This window comes from Lynx rufus, unplaced genomic scaffold (genome assembly GCF_022079265.1).
Source record: "Lynx rufus isolate CCGP_SWC_20201006 ecotype Redwood Valley unplaced genomic scaffold, mLynRuf1.p SCAF_1, whole genome shotgun sequence".
NCBI classification, from domain to species: Eukaryota; Metazoa; Chordata; class Mammalia; order Carnivora; family Felidae; genus Lynx; species Lynx rufus.
This window is the reverse complement of record NW_025814823.1, coordinates 9,353,889-9,362,991: the sequence shown is the minus strand read 5'-3', so window position 1 is coordinate 9,362,991 and position 9,103 is coordinate 9,353,889. Positions and strand designations below refer to the sequence as shown.

At 49.5% G+C, this 9,103-nt stretch overlaps 1 long non-coding RNA gene across 1 annotated transcript; it reads right to left on the bottom strand.

Moving 5' to 3' along the window:
• Positions 1–271: 271 nt before the first annotated feature.
• On the bottom strand, positions 272–8,311 carry LOC124511279 (uncharacterized). Its single transcript, XR_006961853.1, has 3 exons — positions 7,078–8,311; positions 1,975–2,036; positions 272–895 (listed from the first exon to the last, which is right to left on the bottom strand). It is a non-coding gene; the product is annotated as an uncharacterized LOC124511279 (long non-coding RNA).
• Between the last annotated feature and the right edge of the window lie 792 nt (positions 8,312–9,103).

The following is a 9,103-nucleotide window of genomic DNA, read 5'->3' as shown; positions in this document are numbered from 1 at the left end:
ATTCAGGAGCAAAAAGGGTTGTTTGAATTGTGCTTATAGTTTATGACTCTTATCCAAAGTTTAAGGCTGGGGCGCCTGGGTGGCTCAGTAGGTTAATTGTCTGACTCTTGATCTTGGCTCAGACCACGATCTCACCGTTTGTGGGATCGAGCCCCACGTCGGGCTCTGTGCTGACGGCGTGGAACCTGCTTGGGATTCTCTCCCTCTCCTTTCTCTCTGCCCCTCCCCTGTGCGCGCTCTCTCTCTCTCTCTCTCAAAATAAATAAATAAATAAACTTTAAAAAACTTCTTTAAAAAATGGTTAAGGGTATTTTATGCAAATTTTATAAGCCACAAAGCTGAAAGACCATTCAGTCTAAATAAATCACCTCAATTTTACAGACGGGAAACTGAGGCACAGACAACATCAGTACATCCTCCAGGGTCCCGTGGCCTGGACCACAGCACCCTCCACTGCAGCCCCTAATGCTAGAGGGTACCCAGCAGGAGTGTGGAAAGCAGGAAGCAGGAGACAGATTCGGACTCCTTACTATGCTCTGAAGGAGGGTCCTTGATTGATTTACCTTCATTCTGTAAAGGAACACTTGATTTTTAAAATCCAAACACAGTATACTCATTTCGAAAATTCAAGCAATACAGGAAACGTAAAGGTGAAAGTTTAAAAAATCACCCCAAGTCTCACCCCCACTGATGATGTTGGTGCCCATCCTTCCAGGTGCCCCTTTATGTACATATGGTCTGTACCTGACCTTGCATGGAAGTCGCAGATCTTACACGGGACGGATAACTCTTCTGGTACGTTCTGGCAAAGCTCTCTGGCTGCGGCTGGATCTGTTCTGCTTGGTCAGCACTTCCGTCCTCCCAGTTGTTAAACATTGTAGACATCACCCTGGATCTACAAAATCATTTTTCATGTTTAGCAGTATCACGTTTAACGGCAATGGATCAGTCTGCTTTATGAATGTACCAAGACAGACAGGTATAATTTATTTAACCAATCCCCTATTGATAGATATTTGGGTTATTCCCATTACATAGTATAAATAATGCTGAGGTATTACTATACATTTGTATACCTATCTTGGTATGCTTACCCAATTACCGAGTTTCCTTAAATTATTTTTTGTTAGCAAGCAAAACACAAAGTTAATATAGGTGGCCACTTAGAGTTAACTTTAAGCAACCTAAGATTCTAGAGCTGGTTAATGGATCTTAAGTTATTTAAACTAGAAGAGATATCAAAGGTTAGGCCTACTTCTCGTCTAGTTGGAAATGGCTCAACTCAATCTCTGCTTGAACACTTCTGGGAGCTGGGAGGTCCTTACCACTTTCTTTTCCCTCCTTGTCTCTTGCGCAAGCCTACTGCGTTGCTGGGTATACTTGGGTGATCCCTGCCTCCTTGTAACTTCCACCCTTGGGTCTAGGTAGTTTGCTTTCCAGCAACTGTCTACAAGTGTCTAATTTCTCTCTCACTTACTCTCTCTTCACACATTTGAGAAGGGTTCTTCTCCTTCCCCAGAGACTTGTATTTTATACCCCAAACACCTCCGATTCCCGATGTCATCCTATGGGATTTTATAATGATAAAAATAAGCTATGACATAACACTACCATTTGTTGAGTTCTCCTCTGTGCTACGCTCCGAGTTTATCGCTTTTAGCTCAAATTCATAACTCAGGATGTCCGAGCACAGAGCTCAGAGTATCCTGTCCAAAGTCAAAGAGCTAGTAAGTGATGGAGCCAGTCCCCAAACTGAGGCTGTCTGTCTTTGAGTCATCACCCTCTGAGGGTGGGCCATGCACTCACTGGGGGGGTCTCAGGTAAAGGGCCTGCCACCAGCCAAGGCAAGTCTCCTGAAGTCATGGGTGCAAGCCTTCGGAGAAGCACCTGCAATGGGTAGGGGATGGGTGCACCTGCTGGTGAGCACCAATGGGGCTGGTAATAGATATGGACGGCACGTCCCACACTACTTACAGTTAGAAACATCCCAAGGAAGGGCTGTGATTGGCCAGCGTAGGTCCCTCCCTTGTATCAACCTGGAGAAAAGCAAAAATTCACAGATTTCTAGGTTCTAATATAGCAGAACCCCTTAAACGACGAGGCTTGGATATCTGCCTTCTTACAAAAGATCCTTAGATGATTCCCATGATCAGTGAGGTTTGATCTGCTACTTGAGTTACGGATATATACCAAGACAACCTGGGGACACTTAAAAACACAGATATCCTTATTCAGGTCTCAGTGGTGGATATCCCCGCTTATAAACTTGGTTGAACTTGGTTCGCAGCCTGAAATCCATGGCTCTAAGGTCTCACACTGCTCTAATCCCCGATATCGGATATAAAATCTTGTATCTGCTCATGTCTATTTTTCTGAGACGAGGGGCCAAAACTTCGATAAGGTTCTCAAAGAGCAGCAACCTGAAAATTCGTAGGAACCACAGCTCTAGATGGAGTTAAGGTGATGACCCAAACTCTACTGGATTTCGTTGCTCAGCCAGCTCGGACGACATACTCAATATTTATTCTGTCCATGCTTCCTCTCGCTTTTCACAGGGTTCACGACAATGACTTTCTGTGCTATCTCTAGTGACATCGCGTGACTACTAGTTTAGTAGCTCTCCACATTAAACGAATTTGTGTCATGACTTCCACTTTATGGCCCATAATGGGCTCCTCTTGGTACCACTTTCTTGCTAATGCTCGTTAAGTCATCTGTTCAATATGTAGATATGGAATTGCATTAGTAATTGATATAATGCATAAGAGATCTCTTTATTTTGCCCCCAGAAGCAGAGGGTTGGGTTCATCACATTCCTCACTATATACTTCATTGGTTCCTACAGAGCCCGGTCTCATTCATGCATGTATGCATTTGTTCTCTCGGCTTCCATTTCCCTTCCTCTCGTAGGCGACCATTCCAACGTGACCTACGTATGTTACTAGCATGTCCCCTATCAGACATGTGGTGTTGAACAGGCGTGTAGTATGAAATGTACACGAATGCCCTTATAGCCTCCGTTGTCTCTCGCTTTCTTGACGCACACCATATTTTAAACGATCTATTCATGTCGTCACGTGTACACGTGGTCTACACTTCTGACTTGAGCAGAGTGTCTCAGAGAGTGTCTCCTCCACTTGTACCCATCCACCCCCCACAGAAGGACACCCACTGCCACGAACAAAGGCAGCCAGCGTCTTCATGCATGGCCCCCGAGGACTTGCAGGAGGGCTCCTCTGGGAAACCTGCCTGGGGTGGCATTGTTGGGTCACAGCGCACACGAATATGGAATGTGACAAAGCACCGCTCTCTGGCATGGCTGTACCAGTCCGCACACCTCCAGCAGGTTCAGGGAATTCCACTGTTCCCACATCCGGGCCACCACTTGGCATTATCCAGCTTTCTAGTTTTTGCCAATTGGATGGGTGTCAGTGGTAACTCATTGTCATTTTAATTTGTATTTCTCTAATTACTGATGAGTTGGGACATCTCTTCACACACCTGTTATTCAGGAGGGTTTCCTCTTCTGTGAAATGCCTCTTCTGATCCTTTGTTCATTGGAGAGAGGGGGTTTCTAACTTTTCTGCTGATTTGCAGGGCTCTTGCGTATTCCAGATCCCTAGGGATCTAGGCATCCCCAGTCCCTCGTCAGTTTTGACATTGCAGGCACCTTCTCCCGATCTGCCACAGGATAACCTGGTCCTTCTCTGAATAGAACCCTTGCATTTTGGTGGATTCAAATCCATTAAGCTTTCGTCTTTTGCTTTGCACTTTTGAGTTTTGTTGAAGAAGTACTTTCCCCAAGCCAGGCCGCCAAGGTCGTCTCTGGAGACCTTGCAAACACACTCAAATGGAAGGCGCCAGCAGCTAAACGTACCTTCACGACCTCTTTGTCTTTTTTCTTTGTCTTTTTTCTGGAACCGTAGCCTTTGCTGCAAGCCTTGCCTTGGAGTCTGGGCCGCTTATCCAGCCGCATGTGAACCCTTCCCTGCTGTTTGCCACACAAACCAGACCAGGGTATGTTGTACTCCTTCAGCACGGAGTCCCCAACGGCCCGTCCACTTCTCCGCCTTCACACTTTCTCCTCTTTCTCTTCTCTTACCTAGATCTGGCCATCCTTCAAAGCCCACTTCCTCCAGCGCAAAACCCCAAAACCTCTGATGAACCTAGTCTTCTCCGATCCCTTCCTTCTCACACTTGTACCCCTATCAAAGGCACCTCACTATTAGAACCCTACTCCCCAATTATTTCACGTGGGCTCTGCTCTCTCCCTGGGGACAGGTGTCCATCTGTGTTTATCTTGCCCACAGCTCTGGGCTCAGCGTTCTTCGGAGGCACCTAATAAATACCCTTCTTTCTCCAAATTCAAGCTGCTGCCAAAGACTGATTACTTAAGCCTCCAAAACCTCTTTAAAAATGCATTCCTTCCTCTCCATCTCCAAAGCCACATCCGTGCCTGGGTTTAATCATTGCACACTCAGACTTTTACAACCTTTTTGTCCCTTCTTTCTTCCTGTCTGCCTTGTCTCCAGTGAGAGCAGAGACTTGCTGTAAAATCACCCAGGCCCAGAATGTCTGGGTTTAAAGGGGCCTTACACAGCCTTGAGTCTGCTCCGCCCCTGGGGCTTGCATTCTGTTTACAGTATCCGCATGCCTAACAAAGGGCAGCTCGGTCTCTGCTTGAATGCCGCCAGCCACGGTGATCTCACTACCGCGTGAGGCGGTTCATTCCCTCTCTGCCCTGACAGCGCTTCCTTATATTAAGCTGAAATGTGTCGTCCTGTAGATTGTACCTGTTGGTCTTAACTTTTCCTCTCGGGATCAAGAGGAACAACTGCAGAACAACTATTCATGCTTCTTTCAGTAAATGTATCTCCTAACGTGTGGTACCGAGAACCAAAGGCAGTATTTCTAAGTGAAGAATGGAAAAGAACCCTCTTCTTTCTCCCCGTATTAGGTTCCAGCAGCGGCTATAACAAATGACCACAAACACAGTGGCTTACAACAACAGAAATGTTCTTCTCTCCTGGTTCTAGAGGGCAGAATTCAAAATCAGTACCACTGGGCCAAGATCAAGGTGTCGGCAGGGCCGTGCTCCCTCCGTGTGAGAATCTGTTCCTTGCCTCTTCCAGCTACTGGTGGCTGCCGGCCCCCCTTGGTCAGGGACCACATTGCTCCTGTCTTCACAGCCAGTGTCTTCAATTCTCTCTCCGTTCCGTCTTCACGACACCTTCTCTTTTGTGTGTGGCCAAATTTCTCTTTGCCTCCCTCTCAGCAGAATGCATGTGATGGCGTTTAGGGTACACGTGGATCACTCAGGAAAATCTCCCCACCTCAAGACCCTTAACTTAATCCCACCTGAAAAGCCACCTTCCACCCGTGTAAGGTAACATCTGCTAGTTCCAGGGATAAGGATGTGGATGTCTTCGTGGAGGGGCATTTTTCAGTCTGCCACACTCCCCTTGCAAGGCAACACTCGCTTGAAGAGGGCCCAGTACCTCCCCGGCTTCCCCTGTGATCACATCATACTATTGACTTTCACACTGAGTCTACGGTCTTTACAGACGCTGATTAATTTATTTGGTGCTATTGGTTGCTTGGTCTTGACCTACAACCCATTATCCCAGATAAAGGACATGCTGTTAGCTGTAAACCATTGTTCTAATACTGTTGATATCTTCTTAGATCTATCAGGCAAACTTTGGGGATTTCTGCCAACTTAATTAAATCTGTAAGTTTTAAATTTGGTATGCACTAGTTTAGGTTTTGTTTTTTTTTTAATGTTTATTTATTTTTGAGAGAGAGAGAACAAGCCGGGGAGGGACAGAGGATCTAAAGCAGCCTTTGGGCTGACAGCAGAGAGCCCGATATGGGACTCGAACTCATGGACTGTGAGATCACGACCTGAGCCAAAATCGGATGCTCAGCCGACTGGGCCACCCAGGCGCCCTTGCATTCGTTTGGTTTTAATGGTGATTAAGATGCCCAGTGAGCCTGGATGAAAACACGGCCCTGTGGCACATGATCACGTAGGTCTGTCCAGGTTCCATGAAGCCAATGGCCTTCCCTTTCATCCTATCGGTCTCTTCTCCTCGGTCCTCTGCTGATTTATGTGAGGTTTCTTGCACTGGGTAGGAGACGGGGTGATGATTGTATATTTACCAAGTTTTATTTCCCATGTTCCAAACCCTATTTTAAATTCACTATGCATGGATTTATTCTGACTTTCAGACCAAAGTTAAATACTTGACTCCAAAAGGCAGGTGCTATGTAGAGCAGGCTTCTCAAATTTCAAGAGGCATCCGAATCACCAGGGGGGCTTATTAAAACGCAGAGTGCTGGACCCCAGGTTCAGAATTTCTGACTCAGTAGGTCCAGGGAGAGGCCTGAGAATTTGCATGTCTAACGAATACCCAAGTGATGCTGATGCGGCTGGCCCGGGGACACACGCGGAGAACCGCTGATGGAAAATATGGTTCCATGACATCTCTATAAATAAAGATGCCAGGGGGCGCCTGGGTGGCTCAGCCAGTTGAGCGTCCAGCTTTGGCTCAGGTCATGATCCCACGGTTCCTGAGTTTGAGCCCCGCATCGGGCTCTGTGCTGACAGCTCAGAGCCTGGAGCCTGCTTTGGATTCTGTGTCTCCCTCTCTCTCTGCTCCTCCCCAGCTCATGCTCTGTCTCTCTCCTTCAAAAATAAATAAAAACATTTTTAAAAAATTAAAAGAAAGAAAGAAAGAAAGATGCCAGGACTTCCATTGCTTCCTCTAAGAATGTTTGGCCACAGCAGGTGTTTACTATTTGCTACATAATAATGGAATGACGCGGCTATTTTTGGTGTTGCGGGACCTCAGGTGGGCGAGAGAATATATTCTTCCGCCAATATACAGATCACAAGTCACTTTCGTTCTTTAGTTCTTTGACTTCCAATTATTCCACGTCCTCTCAGGTTAAAATGCATTCTAAATACCTGATGACTTGAATTAAAAGCTTAACACAAAGGTTGAAGCAGAATATATTCCATTTTGCATCCAAATTATGTAGATTTAAGCTCATCCCCCCTCCCCCCCACCTCACCTCTGAGAGTCTGTTCCCTAGATCCATTTCAGCCATCAGAGCTCTGGACACTTCCGTTTTCCCTCTGACCCCAGGACTGTCCTTATGAGGTAAGCCCTGGGCAGGGCCAACGGGCCAGGCCCCCTGCAGGCAGGGAGCGTAGCCCGGCTCTGACCTTGAGGGAGGGAAAGAAAGCCCCGACATCCACACTGGCTGGGGGCTCTCAGGAATGGCCGGAGACCGTGGGGCCTTGTCAAATGCCACCGGAGACTTCTTGCCATGCAGCCTGGCCCTGGGCCTCCCAGGGACCTTTTATCCCGCTCAGCTCCTCTGTCCCTTCTGGCTTCCTGAGGGTTAAGGACCCAAGGCCCAGACAGACATCCTGATCTTGTTGAGTGAGACCACTCAAAGGCATGTGTCTGTCTGCCAGTGTAATTTGCAAAGTGAACGATTCTATACATTTCTCTCCCTTTGCAGTCTCCTCTCTTCTTCCAGTGCCCGAGTCCTGCTCACTGCTGCTTCCGGTTCTGTGAGATTCCGTGGGCACAACTGTCAGCACAGAGGGCCTCTCGCAAAGCAAATTACAGGAGAGGGTCCGTCTCACAGGGACTGACTCCCTGACTTCAGTTTGGGTGACATTCTCGGCCGCTCTCCGCATTTGCCGTTTAGAGTTGTGAGCTGTTTTAGATGTTTGCACGCGGACACTTTACTTCTCCTTGTTTCCATCCAAGCAGCTAAATAAAAACGTGTAAAGTACACGGGGGCTTTAATTGTCTTATCCATGGACCCTACAGTGTGCATTCCTTTTACAGCCCTAAGCCTTTGCGAGAGTCAGTGTTCTGTCCTCGGTACAGTTAAGAAAACGGGTTTCATTTGCAAGGCGCTCAATCTTTTGCCAAAGCGCCCTCATTCCAGGAGAGGGCCAGCGCTGCTGTCTGCCCGGCACAGGGGTCCCGATGAAATGCCGAGTACTCTGTTGCTGCGCGCACAGCACTGCTCTGCATTGAGCTGCACAGCGGGACGTTCCTGGCCTCACCCTTTCTGCGTTTTGATTGCATTTCCGTTAAGCGGCGCGACTCTTGCCACCTAGACCTCCGAGACACCCATTTGAAGCTGCAAATCGCCCCTCCGGACCACTGACCATGAAAACCGTGCCAGGGCCCGGGAAGCTGGAGGGAGCTGGTGCCCGCCAGGCGGAGCCGTGGCGTCCGTCTAGGGGACAGCGCGGGGCGGGGGCGCCAGCACCCGGTGCATTTACTGCCTTGGCGGAGGGACTCGGGCTCGCCGGGGCGAAGTGCGCCTCTCCCGCCTCGGCTCCGCAGCCCCGGCGCCGGGATGCAGCCGGGGGCGTAAGGAGGCCGGCGACGGGCGACAGGGCTGCGTCCTTCCGGCTCGGGCTCCGCGATCCCCCGGCCGGCCCGCGGTGGGTGGCGCGGCGCCGGGCAGTGCGCGCCCGCGGGTGACGCGCTCTGCGAAGGGCTGGCCCAGAGCCACTAATGGCCCGCGCGCGGCCGGGGGAAATGGCCCTGCCGGGGGATTGATCTCGCCGGGAAGTGGCTGAGTCGGCGCTGCGGTTCCGAGGAGTCTGGCTCCTCGCAGCACGCGGCGTTTCCTGGTGCAGCCGCCGCAGCCTTGGTGCAAAAAAAAAAAAAAAAAAAAAAAAAAAAAACCGTTTCAAAATTTGTAGCCGAAAGCTCCGATCCCCAATAGATGTAGCTTTCATATCTTTCATTGAGGTTATGGAAATCAGAAGTCACTGGAAGCGAGTTTCTGAACTTGGCTTTTTTATCCGGGACGTCCGGCCTCTGGGGACTGTGACCGGGGGAGGGGGTGTGGAGCACAGGCTACACCCGCGGAAGCAGCTCCTGTGGCTTCCCCCTGGAAGATGGGGGTGGGAGTGGGGGTGGGGCTCGGGGGTTGTGCACACCTTGGCCGTAGGACGTTTGGGCGTTCTGACGTCCCCGTCCCCGGGTAGGCGTGGCCAGTGGGAGCGCGCTGAGCAGGTGCTGTGCCACCGGCGGTGCTAAGCCTCCTACTGGACGAGCAT